The sequence below is a fragment of the Zootoca vivipara genome, chromosome 1 (genome assembly GCF_965207765.1).
Source record: "Zootoca vivipara chromosome 1, rZooViv2.hap1.1, whole genome shotgun sequence".
Classification (NCBI taxonomy): domain Eukaryota; kingdom Metazoa; phylum Chordata; class Lepidosauria; order Squamata; family Lacertidae; genus Zootoca; species Zootoca vivipara.
Genome location: NC_142582.1, coordinates 29,250,326 through 29,266,377, shown reverse-complemented (window position 1 = coordinate 29,266,377; position 16,052 = coordinate 29,250,326). Strand labels below are relative to the sequence as shown.

The following is a 16,052-nucleotide window of genomic DNA, read 5'->3' as shown; positions in this document are numbered from 1 at the left end:
GCAGGGCTTCTGCTGATGGGACTCATTAGTTGAATCCCACCCATAATATCTGTGTTGAAATCTGGCAACTGAAATCTGGCCCATACATTAGAGAGAAGATGCTACCATTAATTTCAGGTTTTCCCCTCTTAGAGAGGTGGACTGAGCTAGGAATGATTGAGGCATTGTTCAGATTGTCTCTGTACACACTAGCACCCTACACAAGCAGTCCAACCTGGGACGCAAGGCGATGATATACAGAAACAAGAAGCTCTTGATAGGCTGGCAGATGAGAAGTAATCTCTGAAATCTACACTGCTGTTGCTCCAGAAACATATTACTGAACAAATATTGCTGAACAAACATGCTGTACTTTCTAGCTGCGGTTCTTAAACTCATGAACTTTTGAAGATCAATAGGCAGCTGTTTGAAAGCTGAGAGCAAATGTTTTTAAAGAACTTCTTGTTATTTCTTTTTAAAAGAGCTCATTTTAAAGATTAAAAGAAAAACTGTCCTTTTTTTTCATTCATCAGGCTTGCAAATGTTGAGTGCTCTATCTCTCACCCGGTTAGGAATAGAAAATGCCCAGGTGGGAAGGCATTAGAGCTAATAAAAAAAGTATATGCATTCAGAAATTTAAACCTGTACTCCAATCTTTCCATGCATGGCAGAATCAAGTGTAGCCAACATGGTGTCTTCTGGAAAACGTTCTACTGTGAGCCGCTCATAGTCATGCTGGCTGGGGCTAATGGGAGTTGGAGTCCAAAAACACCTGGAGTGAACCATATTGGCTACCCTATCATTCAATACAATCGCCTAGAAATTTTAAAACCCATATAGCCCTTGATTCTACTCCTGCTGCTCTCAGAATATAGCTACATCCTCAGGTACAATTTTAAAACAGAGTAACCATTATAATAAGACCATTGTATATGAAACTCCCAAGGTGTCTACAATGTAGTCCAAAAACAGCAGGAGACCCAAGTTTGGGAAACACTGATGTAGAGGCTTAAAGCTACACAAATCTCCACCAGTAGAAGCAAACAGAATCTGGCCACTGATATTTTCTTGGAAATCCACATGAATGTTCAGTTCCGATGTCATTTTTTCATTTATTTCCTGACCTTATTAGGTATAACTCCCAAAGCAGTCCATGGGAGAAAACATCACAAGTTTAATTCTTAAGTGTTGGCTTCACTACTCAGTAGGAGTAAGTATGTTTGAGACTGGCGCTTTGCTTTGCTTTCCTAATTTGAATTGCAAATCCAAGATTGTTGTTCTTCTATACATTCTGACTAAGTGTGCAAACAGCTTACCCAGAGTCACTAATTTAAATAGAGTATTAATAACACCCTACTTTGTAGCTTCTCTTCTTAGAGGGCTGGCCAATGTTGTGTCCACCAGATATTCTTGGGACTACAGCTCCTATCATCCCTGACCATTGGCCATGCAGTCACAGAATTGGTTATGCCTGCAGCTTAATACACACCAAGTGAAACTGTCTAGAGACATGTACCTGCTCCCTGTACTGTATTGTAAATCAGCTGATCAGCAAAACAGGGGAGAATTCATAGCTTATACTTATTCCTTGTTTCTCTGTCCCATAAAAATTATTCTATGAATAATTTTAGCATAATACTATCTGGTACATTATGTCATCCAGTAATGCAACAATTCCAGTGGTATATACAGTCATTAAACAAAACCTGTCCCTGCCTAGGATCTTCTCCCCCTATTTAAGATTACTGATTTCTGAGAAAACTTAATCAAATCTACACATATTAGAGCAAGGACAATGTCCAACATGTTTAGTGTTAAGGCTGAGTAACAGAATGCAGCCTTCAGAACATAATGTATTCAGATATCAGACATATTACATAGCTTCTATCTTTCAGGGAGAATTGGCCCATAGTTGGCCTCTGTTTGAAAAGAAAAGGGCCGAGTAGGCTGGGAAATAGACATAAGAGAGGATTTATTAAGACTGGTTGGCATCCATCTGTCTCAGGAGACAATGGAAAGAGTGTGCCTTTGGGGGTGAAGCCAAACCGTTGGGAGGGTTATAGTGCCTGCTATTAAGAACACATTTAAAATAATACAGCACAGCTGATTCAAAGGACCTGGGAGCAATCTTCCTCCAGATTGGGCTGCAAGTTTTCTACCAGATCAAACTAGGACTGAGGGACCGACAAGCATTTGTGTATACACTGGTCCTCATTTGCCCTCACTTTCCAATACATTCAGCATACACCAAAGCAAAGCTATACTGTATGTGCCCGGCTGAATTAGCTTAAAACTGACTTGCCTTTTCACCTGAACTGAAGACATTTACTGGAAAAGCAAAGAGAATAACAGGTGTTCTCTCAAGCCTGCATGGTACCCAGAAAACCCAGGAAATGCAGGATCCATGCTTTTGTAAATCTCTATAAATGCATATATCTGTTAAGCCAGAGCATGTTCATGATGGCATACATGATATAAAAGTAAATAAAAATTGATGTTCTCTGACTTAACTGGACCGTAGACTACAAAGTTAAGGTCCACTCCTAAAAGTAGGATGGAGTACACACTGTAGTAAAGTCCCAAATGTTATGCTTGAAATTTAAGATCAGTGATACATGAAAATATTCTAGCAGTAGTTTTTAGGTTTAGAGATCATGTTAGTGAATCAATGAGGTTGTTTTTTCCAAGGAATGATTGATGGTAACTGGCACCTGCTATTCACATCTGGCAATTTAACTTTTGCAAACATAAGATAAGCATTATTAGGAGGGATAACCCACCTTGAGTAAATAAATAATAATAATAATGGCAGCTTCAAAGAGGGGAGTGTTTAGAAAGTAACCACACAATCACATCTTAGCACATGGTTTATGCTATCCCCAGTGTGAAGCTTCTTGCTGTGGTTCCGTGAATATCCTCTTAGAACAAGCAATATTTCACACGTCCTATTTTTAGCCCACTCTATCTGGAGGGTCCAGAAGCAGAAGGTTATTACACTTTGGCGCTTGAAATACACAAGGACATGTTTTGGGGGCAAAACAGATTTGAAGATCAGATCAACTCTTTCAAGTTTTAAGCAGTGCCCACATTACTGAGTTAAAACAAAGCTAGGTTGTTCTTTTCCTCAATTCAGATCAAAGTTGGTTTGAGGAGAAAGTACATCAGAACGCATCAGTCTGTCTCGGGGGACCATGGAGGAGTGTGCCTTTGGGGGTGAGGTCAAGCTGTTGGACTGCTGATAACGTCATGCTACTTCCCAAACCAGCAGTGAAAGCTTAGTGAATACAGAGAAAACTGGAATGTGCGCACAACCTTGGCTGTTGTTTTTTCACACCCATCGCTACCAAATTTGATCAAAGCAAAAGGGTGGGGAGAAAGGAGCCCTTCTCCTCACATAGTCTCTCCAGAAAAAAGACAGTTATTGAAGAAAAAAACAGATATAGTAGGCACTGTATATGGAAGACAACTTATTTTGGGGAAGAGTTAAAACACCCCACCTACCAAGTGGGTTTAAAAACAGAGGGCATGGATACTTTACAGCAGCGTTTCTCAACCGCTGTTCTGCGGCACACTAGTGTGCCGCGAGACGCTGGCTGGTGTGCCGCAACGTGCGGCGACGAGAAGGGCGATTTGCATTGTGACGTGCCTGGCGGCCGCCAATACTCAACACTGACCCGCCGGAAAGCAATATTTCTCCTCCTCATTCCCAAAGCTCAGTGCAAACGAGCCTGGCGGCCGCCAATACACAACACTGACACGCTAGAAAGCAATATTTGGCAAGTGTTTCTTACAGTCATAATTATAATATAGGGCGGCACAGAGTTACATTTTTTAACTTTTTTAATGGTGGTGTGCCTCGTGATTTTTTTCACGGAACAAGTGTGCCGTGGCCCAAAAAAGCTTGAGAAACACTGCTTTACAGCTCCAAAACAGTGTGAGCTCTGGTTACTGATCTCTGAACACTTGTGTTTTTGGCTCTTCCTCTAACTGCAACAGTGAGTCAAAGGGCAGGGCTGAGTTTTGTTTTGTTTTCCCCTCTAGGAGTGACTGGCAGCCACTTGTATGGGTAAAGCAGAAGAGAGAACTTCAGGTCATTATTGGTAATGTGACCCAGAATAGGAAATTGTGCAACATTAAACAAAGCTGCTCTTGAAAACCAGACAAGGTTGCAAAATGCTTTTATGCATAATGAATATGTAAGTGCTCAGCTGGCAACTTAGGCTGCACATTCTACACCCACTCGTCTAACAGTAGCTCCCATTGGACTTGATAGGGCTTACTTCTGAGGAGACATGTTTAGGATTGCACTGAGAACAACTGACTGTCCTATGAAACACCTAAGCATATCAGCAAAAATGCATGGACACTTCCTGGGAACTGGAGTTTGTTGCTCAACTGGATAAAAACTTAACTTCCTCCTCTCCTGAAATGTGCTTCATAAAGTTTGAAGAGAATCTGCAGAGACATGAATTCCTGCAAAACCGAGAGAATGCACACTGCAACCAACACAGTTGTCAGATCAGAGCCAGCAATAATGGCCTATGTGGAACTCCACTTTCAACCAGCAGCAAATTTATTGCTTTACTGCTGGCTCTTTATATAGATTCCTAAACACACTAAGCACACTTGGCAAGATAACAGTTGCTGGCATTCAATGTATTGTACAGGATTATCATTCTACTGCATACTATGTCAGATTACTGGTGCTCCTACCCACCTCACTCTGGACCCAAGTCTATGAGATAAAAGGATATCACTTGTGCTCATTATTTCACAAAGAGATGCTCAGTATGAAAGTACTTTCTTCCATGCTTCAAGAAAGTAGGTCCTTCCCCCAAAGTTACATCAAACTGTCAAATTAAAATATCCAAAATGTGCATTGTACTCTGCACTGAAAGGATGCTACCCTAAACATAATTACAAGTAGTAAATCCTACTGAAGCAAATCAAACCCGTGGTTTAAGTCCTGACTGTAAATTTGCATCTGTTATACTTTACCATGTATCATGGCAGGCTACCCCATAAGTGTCGCTTATCAGCTGACCTACCGTAGGAAGAACCAACAATTGCATAATCAGAATATCAGATAAACCGGAATGGTCTTTTAGCTAGGCTCACACTTATGTAGGCGGTGGGGAATGACACACACAGTTAACTTGAGTAATAAGGAATTTCACCCCAAAAAGGTTAAAATAAAATACACACGAGTACCATTTTTAATTCCTTTAAAGCAAATAAAACCCCAGGCTACAATATTCAAACTAATTATAAGGATACAACTAAAGTTTATTGGTTTAATCATGGAAGGCCTAGTAGGGGTGGGCAGAATGTAGACTGGGTCCAAGTGGTTGATCACTTGGTGATTTGCAGTAGATCAGCTGTCCTTTGGTTGGTTGCATCACTGCTGCTTACCAGGAGGTAGGGGAAAAGGGGAGAGACAGCAGTAATGTCAGCGCAGTGCAAACGTGCCGCTGTGCTTTTGCATTGCACCAACCTCTCCCCCTACCTCCCAGTAAAGAGCAGCAACACACCAGAGCTCCTATGATCGCCACCACTCCACCCCACTGTCCATTGCTGGCTTTCTGACTTCCTTTTTTTTAATACACCAGTAACAAAATGACATTTTCTACCTAAATTAGGCTGTGAATATGAATAAAGCTAATCAGGAGCAGACTTTGCAATGCATTTAGTTCTGGCACTCAAAACAAATTCTCAGGTTCAGAATGTATTCAGAGGTACCCTGTTCTTCAATTCTAATTGGATGTATTTTGCAGCAGGCGCCGATTGGTAGATTTAGGGTTCAAGTAGAAAGTGAAGTAGACCAGAAAAGCCTGAAATCTGCCCCCTCCTGTTCTTAGCTAGCACTTCTCTGCATTTCATTTACACACACATGCACACAAAACACAAGCAAAATCTGTGTGTGTGGCATAAGCACAAAAGCGCCGCACTGTGTTTTAAGAGCTGTGGAGTCAAGTGTGTAACCTTGACTAAATCCAGCAGATTCCTTGCTCTTAACCACATAAGCAATCAAAGGACTCAAAAGGTTGCAGAAACGTGTTTCCAATAAACAGGCCTTTTTGCATTTAAGATTTGTGTCACTACTGATCCATGCAGTTTGTTTCTTCAAAGCCTGCACTTTATCATTTTCTTCAGCATTTAGTTAAAATTAAATATTTTAAAATGGAACCTCTTGTATGTTGCAAGCGCAGCTGAAATGAAAGGCCTCCTTGACAGCAGTGACCAGATTTTAAATGCAAGTTGATCAATAAGTGGGGTGGGGGAGTTGAGCTCAAGACCGGGTTCCATGTGCAAGTCGAACCATCTATAATAGCTTGCAAATGACTGTGCGCTGCCTGTAACCAGCTGTTCTTAAATTATGAATATGCAACCAATTCATGTTAAAACCAAATCCCAGCACTATTTCTACAGAGAAATCCCAGTAGTTTTTCCTTGTTTTACATGTTAGCTCTGTTAAGGATACAAATAGCAGTAAGCTTCAGAACAAATAGGGCCAAACTATTGGCATTTCATGCACTAGGTCCATTATCACAGCAGGGGATGTCAATCACTGAAACATTCCTATAACAGCTCGGGCAATATGACAATGATCTTCCAGGAGGAGGGGGGGGGGAGTCAAAATCTCTGCAGCGTACTCAAAGTCCCCTTGCCAGCCTAATGCGTTTTCCCCCTTTTTTTCTTTTTTGGCATCAGCCAATCAGATTGTCAGCCCTGACCTAGTAGAAGACTTGCATCAAGCTTCAAACATTTAAAAACATCAATCATAAAAACAAAGACAGGACATTGAATTATGCAGTATTAACCTCCAGGGTTTGCATACAAAGACCTTAGATTTATTTATGTCCCAGCGCGTTAAGAGCTTCAGTACACCGTTCTTTGCACCAAACCGGCTGCCAATTTGATGAACCTCTCTGCCCTCAGCAGGAGTGCAGCGTCTTTGATTAATGAGTGCATGCTTGTGGAAAAGTGTAAGAACAGAAAAACAGGGTTAAAAACACACAATTATGTCTCTGCACATCCATTGGACCAATGCAATAATTATCTTCAAGCTGAATTTCCCGTCGGTGGAAAAGAATTAAGCACGTTTTGCTTACAGCACAGATTTGTTCGAACACTGCAGCTGTAATAGCCTTTCTGAATATTTTCTTACAAATACAAATGTTATCCTTAGTAAATGTGCACATATCTCAGTGCAACCGTTTCTCCACCACCAGCATAACAGCTTGTGGTTTTGTTTTGTTTTTTTTAAAAAAACCATGCATTCTGAGTCTCCATTTATTTGAGTCCCCATCTTTCACATATTAAGGGGGAATGTGCTCCATTGTATGTAGAGAGACAAACTCTTTATGAAACATTTAGAAAAGAAGCGTGGATGTAGAAGTTTTACTTCTAATGTTATGCACATCTATCTAGATATTCAGCAAGCAAACCATTAAATCTGAATAGGTATATTTATCTCAACCTGCCTTCTAATCACCATTGAATGATGGTCACCAAAAAAACCTGGCCATATGAAAAATCTCCAACTGAGTGGTAATCTTTTAAAGCTTACAGCCATATATGAATAATCCTTTTCTTCCATCTTAAAATTTAAAAGGAATATGGACACAGCAGATATAATTGCAGATCCATCATCACTCTGATCCTAGCAAGACTAAGAGGCCTAGTGACTGCTAACAAGGAACTGTACTGAATCCATTTGGGTTATTTTCAATTATCTTCAAGAGTAGAAATTTCATAAATTAATTTATGGCTTCTTGTGTTACCTTTACTACATTATGATGCTAAAAGAAAGAAAAGAAAAGAAAGATCAATACTGACATGTTTATAGAGGTAGGTTTTGGGAAGGATTGTATAATAAAAGAAAGCTTCCTCTGTAACAAAATATGCCAGATTTTAACCAGAACAAGGTTGCAATCCAATGACTGCTGTACATCAACGCTTACCTGGAAGCAAGGGCTGTGAAAGTTAATAATAAGAAAACATGCATAGGACTGAGCTGTAGATGTTTTAAAGCTGGAAGTGATTTCAGAAAACACTCCTTCCTAATAGTACCCCAGAAAATTAAAAACAAAACAAAACACCAGAATGTCAAATTTCAAATTTCAAAAAGGAAGACTTCTGGTCACTTAAGGTTGCAATTCTAAATGTATTTAATACACAGCAAGTTAAGCTTAGAGTAAGAATGCTTAAGACTGTGTTCCATTTACACTTGCTTAACTCTGTGCTAAATAGTAGCCCTATATTTTACAAAAAAACCCAAAACAAAACAGTATGCATCTGGTTACCCTGTTTTGTATCTATATGTAGAAAACTAATGGAAAGGGCCAATTAGACCAACATGGAAGGGCTGCTGAATGCACAGAAGCAGATGGAGGAAAATATTATTCCATTTGTTCCACATTGTGCACACACAGTCACACTTGCAAAAATATGAACACAATAAGGAAGAATGGATAGGACAGTGTTATTTTAAAGGATAATTTTATCTCGGTCATACAACTGTATCAGTGAAAACTACAGGTCTAACATTTAAAACAAAAAACCTTGAGCACATCACAGAAATTTACTTTCCTTTTCAGGAAACTGTTCATCTTAAATGCTATTTTACCCCCTACTCATTCAAAACCCGTCCTGGCTTGCACGTAACAGTAAACCAGAGTTAAATAAACTATGGTTTACCAGGAATGAGCTGGTACAGGATGCCCAAATCATGCCCTCTCCCTTTTCTCTTTCCCACTCCAGGAAAAAACAAACCAGAGCATTGGCTTACACTACGTGCAAACCAGAGCTCATAGATGGTTTCTCTTATAACAACTCACAGGAGTTGGTTCCCAAGTAACATTAAGTAACACTCTGGTCTGTTTCCTCCTGATGTGGCAAAGGGGAAATGGGAGTGGCAGACATAATCTGAGCAGCACGCACCAGCATGTTTGCTCCTTCCCAGTAAGCCATTAACTTTAGCTTCCCATTATATGCAAACCAAGCCACTGTGTAATTCTGTGGTGCTTTTAATTGTAATTTTTTTTTTACAGAAAAATGGTTTATAAGTGCATGAACAGAAGTGGCAGTTAATATATTAACTATTACAAAAAGGTTTATTTTTGGATGAGCTAACCAGCTATTATGTCTTATGTTATTCATGACACACAAATTCATGAAGCGTTCCATATCTTTTATTAAATCATCTATGGCCTTTTAAGCTGTGGGGTGGGTATTGTTCTTGTTTGTTACTATGGTGTGTATTTTTGTGTTTTTATATGCTGCGAACCCCAGATGAAGGACAATATGGAAATTTAATAAAATTGTAAAGTATCAATTCAGCATACAGGGAGGCAGAAGCAGATTAGAATGGAGTGGCTGCAACACATCCATGTCAAAACCCTAACGAAGTAGACCTTAAGAAAGAAAACAGCACATATGAATCAAAGTACCACCCCGAACTTTTATGAAAATAAAATTTAAGTTGAAAAGATCAATCTGACAAAGTTATCCAGCTGGTGTGGCGTAGTGGCACACTACAGATTCCCGTGCATGTTACATTAACAATATACAAGAAGATACCTTATTATACCATCTCGGACTATTTGCCCAACTAGCTTAGCTTTGCTTCTGACTGCCAGTGATTCGCCAGAGTCTCAGGGCTTTGCACATCATCTGCTCCTTGAGCCTTTCAACTGGAGACACCAGGAGTTGAGCATGTGGTCTTCCACTGAACTATGGTCCCTTGGAAACCAATCTCACAGAGTTCAATGCCATTCATGCCCCAATGAGTTTACTAAGCCTTTCAGTCTTATAGAGGGAGCTGGAAGGTCCAGATTTGAGCCTCACTTGGGTTACGAATTCATTAGATTACCTTAGGCAAGTCTTTATTCTCTTAGCCTCAAGCTTCCAACTGCAAGGGGACTTGCTTCCCTTTACATGCCTATTGTTAATTGTTACCGAGATAATGTAGAGTGGAGTGCTTTGAACACTTGAAACATGCTGTAAATGCTATGCATTTTGATTCTTCTTCTTATTATTACTATAGTTCACTCAACTTCCCCCCAACTTATAAAAATAGCACATGAAACAGTTTTCTCAACTCTCTGTCTTGTAGAAATGTTCTCCCCCTCCACTGCTGGATTTCATCAGAGCACATACTCATTTGCAGATCAATTTTCAACTAGCTTTCCAATGTGAATACATAATTCTCTGTTTATTAACTCTGTCAGCAGTTTTCTTGCCGATTCTAGCACTTTTATTTTATTTTATTATTTTATTTTATTTTAAAAGGTCACAGTCCACTGTCGAAAACTGTTCAACAGAAATGACCAACAGAAATGTGTCCCCAAGTGAAGTAAAATTTGGGGGCCTCAGCAATGTCTTATAAACACTCAGTTCTGCTGCTTCTTTTCCTCACCAAAATTGACTTGAGTGGCTTCAGATGCACAACTTGGTTGAATAAAGTTAAACATCATTCAACCCCTATTCCAGTTTTGAAAACCAAAAATCTCTATAGATCGAGATCACACTGGATCGAGACGCAGCCTACCACATGCAAGATTTGTAAGTGTGTGCTGGGTTATGATAATTACTTTTAAAGCTGGAATTCACCCTTGAAAATAAAGAGCAGCACGAGATGGGGCCTATTTTAACAACAAACTACTGGCTGAGAAGGAGCATGGCACTGATTCTAAGGATGCTTTGACCCTATCACGTTATTTGTCATAAATTTTATTTTTTTTATTTATGAAATCTCCTGGGAACAAATCCTAGTCATTCTAGTTCTTGATCTAGGCTAATACTGTATTTAGAATCTAGATGCAATCAAACACCAGCACATCGTTTCACTCATTTAGGAAGATCAGAAAGAAAGCATGAACTTTCCTGCAACTGTGGTATTCTGCATCTTGTGTAGGAACACAAAAGTGGCAACAAAGACATTAACAATTGCAGTTCAAGCTGGGAGTGACTGTTCTGTTTCAATTCAATGACACCACTAATGGCTTCTTAGCAGCTCCATGAAATCAACCAGCTGTCAAGTCGATGCATCAGAAGGAACAGTTACGCACTCCCCTAAGAAAAAGCAACACATCAGGATGTTTGGCAAAACATCTGCTCCTTTACACTGCAGTTCTATAATAAACATGCAAACAAAGAAATGAAAAAAGGGTAAAGGCAACCAGAAATCCAAGGCTTTCATTACCCTTTTATTTGAATGTTTAATAAGTGTCTTGCAAGGAAAGGAAAGGGGGGGGGGAGAGACTCGCAAACTATCAATTTGTGTGGCAGGTCTTATCTTACTATAAACCCATAGACAACTAGAAGGTACACAATTTTGTTTATGTATAAATATCCTTTTAACTCCAGCTATGTTCCCCAACTATTATTCACATTTCTCTCTTTCAGACACATATAGACAGAAACACAAACACACATACACGCAATATTACCAAACACTGATTTTAACCATTTCACAATACAAACTATTATACTAAGCCTGAACTTTAAAAGTTAACATCACTTTCTGGAAATATACACATGCAAGCAGTTCAGATATTTATTTGATTTTGCTAATAGATAAATATTAGTATTATAATCCTGTGGTCCAAGAGAAATACTGTTCACAGAGATATTTATTTATCAATTGCACAAAAATTACAACAATAAAAAATATTCAAATTTCCAAAATCCTTAAACCCCCCACCACAAAACCACAAGATTCACAAAACCACATGCATGTATCTTATTTTAGATGCTATTATTTTAAAATCAGCAAAATCCAAGACATTAAAAAAAGCTTCTTCCTTGCCAGATTAGACTTACATTGTGTGAAATAACCTTAAATCTGAAACATACCTCTTAAATATTTAAGATTCCCACCCCCACCACACACATCCAATACAGAAAATGCTTTCAGCTACACTACGGTTTTTGTGATTTTTCATGCTATATCGATTATGCGGCATTGTGACTAAAATGTGCACAGAGTTTACAATAGGTGTGGGTATCAAATGTACTTAACTACCATTTTCTTAAACTGCTTATCTTCTGTTGCTCACCGTTTATAATCTGCCAAATCTTCCAGGCCTTTGTTGCATGTATAATTTAAAGCCATCTGTTCTATGTGCTTTTAACTATTTCAACATTTTCTTCTATCTAAGATTCACATAACTGGCAGCCTTTCAATTCAGCCAGGCTTTCTAAAGTGGCTCTTTTTTAAAAAAAGAAAATGAAAATAATACACTAAGGTAAATTGTTTACTTTTGTAAACATGAAGGCACATTTCCTACTCAAGCATAAAAATATGCTAAATCTGTCATTCAGTTTTTAGTGTACGTACTGAAGAAAGGAACATCTTGATGTTCTTAAAATGTTCATATTAGTTTCCATGCTAATTGTAGTCAATGGTGTGCCCCCCCCCACCATGAAGACAAAGGGAATGCAAATTAAACACAGGGAGTTTCATGTTGTTAGTGCAAGTGTAAATAGGTGGAAAGAAAAACAAAACAAATACAGGAAGCAGAATGGAAAAGTAGAATTCTGTTCAAATATCCTATTATTTATGCACTACTCAAGAGTTTCATTAAGTTTTGCCCTGTGATCAAGATAACTTTTTTTATATAAAATCAAAAGAGTATCTGTTGAGGAGAGGTAAATTAAAAGCACAATACTTTTTGTTGTTTCTCTATTCAAAACTGGAGACAATAAGAGCTTATAGCCAGAGGTAATTTGATTCTTTTTTTTTCTAGGTAGTAATTTGGAACTTAGCATACTAACACTGCATTTTGAAAGCCCCAGACAACAGCATGTGGGACACAATCTACAGTGCAGGCAGTTATCTACAGGTCCTGTCTCTCCAGAATTTTCTAAATTCACAAAGAGTGTGCAGGTTAAAAGAAAAAGGGAAAAGACCTACAATTTTTGGAATTTATTTTGGGGTTGCAGGAAAGAGTTTGCTGCTCTCTTTGCCATCAGCTATGGAGGCAAGGTTTCTAAAAGGAATGCCATCATCTCTTGTTTTTGGCAATGATAGACTCACTTGCAAAGCAAAATAATATTTATCCATCAGTGAACTATCATATCATATGATTTATTTTTTAAATGACATGACATGCCTTGGCAGTTAAAAAAAATGTGCATGTGAACGAGTGAAAGGTCAAACTGCGAAAAACATTAAAGCCTACAATATATATAAATCCAGATATTTCTCCACCTGTTAAGCAAAAATACACAGGCTAGTCCTCTCATGCCAATCCCTTCTGCACGTTTTAATAAGCTAAAATTAGACACTCCCTCTTCAATACAGCTTAAAACTTGTTCGACCAGAAACCTTTAGAGAAGCAACAAACACAAACATACACACACACACCCCGTTGGAGGTGGGGTCCCTTTAAAAACTTCACATGACGTCACCGTCTGTACCCTGTTAGATTCCCTAAACTTTGTGCCTTATCCAACAGGACGTGAAGGATTTCACCCTTTTCAGAGAGGGAGACACATACACATATACACAAGACTTGGAATCTTTTTTTTAAAATGCCCAAGATGGCGAAAGGCTTGTTGTTTAGAGGGCAGAAAAATGGAGGATATTGTAATATACACAAAGGGATAAATTTCAACAACTCGGCCAAGGGCTGCAGCTGCTTCTCTGGCTTTATAAGGAAGCAACGCACACAAAAGAGAAAGGGGGACGAGGAAGAGAGAGGGAGGGAAAAGAAAGCAGCAAAGCGCCGAGAGGAGCCCAGGCGAGGGTCCCCCCTTGGCTTCCTCGCCCTCCTTCCCTCCGCGCTTTTCCCAAATAAAAAAGCGGAGTTTGGGGCAGTGGAACATTTTTAAAAAAAATAAAAACAGAGAGGCAAATGAGGTGGAGAAATGAAAGGAGCTGGGTGGGGGGAGTTTACTGTGGGATCGGAGAGGTGGGGAGGAGAAAGGCGAGAGAGGTCTCTTACTTTCTGCTTTCACGCCCCCTCCCATCCACTGGGGGGGCAAGCCCTCTCCTGGCTCCGAGCGACCGGCAGGGGGAGGCATAAGAGATGGGGCAAGTAAAGGGGAGGAGGAACAGGAGGAGGAGGAGAGGAGGAGGAGGGCGACCGCACTAGGATCCAGGTCTCCTTGGCTGTCATGCCCAAGGCGACAGAAGGAAGCCAGGGAGAAAGATCCGAGAGGGAAGGGGTAGGGTGGGGAAAGGGCAGCCAAGGAAGACACAAAAGCGGTCCGATTTATGAGGGAGGTCGCCTGCATGCCCTGAGCCAGCCTTGGGATCACCCCGAGACTTTCTGCCCAGCTACTGGGGGGCGGGGGGAGAAATAAAAAGTTGAAGGGCGCCGGAGAGAGGGGTGTAGTGCGGGAAGCGCCTGGCACGGGGATCTCTCTCGCGCCCGCCCGGCGGAGATCTGCGATTTCCACCCAGCCCCGCACGCTTGTGCCAGCCCACCCGCCCCTCCTTGTCCCGAGTGCACAAGGTCAGTTTCACTTTCCAGACTTGGACCTCCTCCTCCTCGCCGCCGTACTATTACGGACGCGCCGGGGCTAATAATAGTCATTAATACATTACGCACAGGCTTTAAAAAACCCCACACGTCCCTCCGATGCACGAACGCCCGGCAACAAAGAGATGTTTTGGGGAGCCGCCGCAAGACACTCCGAAGAGAGCCAGGATTCTCTCTCTCTCTCTCTCTCTCCCATACCCTCCCCCGACCCATAGTCTCCTTTACATCCCCACTCCCTCTCTCCCCCCCCTTTTCCCTCCCCACCCTCCCTCGGCTTGCAGTAGTAGCAAGCGCAACCCGACAACCATAATTCAGACTTCGACCTTAAAGCAATATCTCTGCCTCCCCCCCCCCCGCACGCCGGCAACACCACACACTCCGCTTCCCCGAAATCGATTCTAACTCACCTTTACAGTTTGGAAGAGAGATCTTGCCCCCCCGTATATGCACACACCTCTTTTTGTGTGGGGGTGGGGGTGGAGTGGAGTTCAGGAGGAGATGGATGCGCGTTATCTGGGTGATGGGGACGCTGTCTTCCCCCAAACAGCCTGAAGAAGGGAGTGAAGAAAGAGGCTAGGAGATCTAACTACGAGGATTCATGATAGTGTAACCCTCTCTCTCTGTGTGTGTGTGTGCGTGTGTGTGCGCGCGTGTGTGTGCCTCCTCTCTCCTTCTCTCTCTCTCTCTCTGTCTGTCTCTGCTTTAGTTCCTTAGAGCGGCAGGAGCTTGAAGCAGATTCTCTTCTCAAGGTTTATTCAGCTTCACTTCCAGGCGAAGCCTTCACCAACCAAAAGTGACGTCAACCAACTCGGCTGCTCTCTTTCTAACAATGAAAGTTGCTGTTAAAGGGGGGGGGGGTAAAACAGAGAGAGAGAGAGAGAGAGAATGGTTTATCTCATTTCAGCCTCAGTAAGAAATTGACTGGTCAGATTCCTTCTCCTCCCCCCCGCGCACCACAAACGCTTCTCCCCCCCAAAAAAGCAGAAACAAAACAAAAAAGCTGCAAGGGAACCAAAGTAATTACTGTATTCTTACTTCTTCGAAGTTCACCTTCAGTTCATTTAGTGAGCAGTGTCCCCCTCAAGTTGTAAGAAAAGTTGAGCTTGGTTACTTTGGTTTTGCTTTAAAACCAGGGGCTCCTGCAAGTGTGCATCGTTTGAGCTGGAAGGTTAGGTTAGCCCAGCTGTTAAATGATCACTTTAAAAAAAAGAAGCCAAATGTGAAGATTTCGGGAAAGGGTTTCCCATGTAAAAGAGGCAGGGAGGGACTGGGTTGACACAGTTTGGTGTAGGGAGTGTGCAAGCCACCCCAGCTACACAGAATTCTTCCAAGAAGAAGCAGAAAAGGGAGGGCTTGTGGAATGGCAGTAAACCTACCAAATAACACACACACCCCGTCCATAATTTTTTTTTATGCAATGGAGATAAAATTACAATAAAATGAACAACAACAACGTGGGGTTTTATCATTAAGTTACTTTAAGACAAAGGTTTAAAGCTCTGGTCCACTTTCTTTGAAATAAGACACCACAGATATGAGGGAAATGAATTACGTAGGCTTGAGATCATAAGGGTTCTTCTA

At 40.9% G+C, this 16,052-nt stretch overlaps 1 protein-coding gene across 23 annotated transcripts in view; it reads right to left on the bottom strand.

Moving 5' to 3' along the window:
* BAZ2B (bromodomain adjacent to zinc finger domain 2B) overlaps nucleotides 1–15,310 on the bottom strand; it is a 185,074-nt gene extending 169,764 nt beyond the window's left edge. For 9 of the 23 annotated variants that reach the window (XR_015945800.1, XR_015945801.1, XM_088676890.1 and 6 more), the window contains exon 1: nucleotides 14,879–15,310. The gene's annotated coding sequence lies outside the window, so the exon portion shown is untranslated. Of the gene's footprint in view, nucleotides 1–13,931; nucleotides 14,407–14,540; nucleotides 14,683–14,878 lie in introns of those variants that run through there. The other 14 variants (XM_088677003.1, XM_088677012.1, XM_088677017.1 and 11 more) reach the window with 9 other exon arrangements.
* Nucleotides 15,311–16,052: the final 742 nt, after the last annotated feature.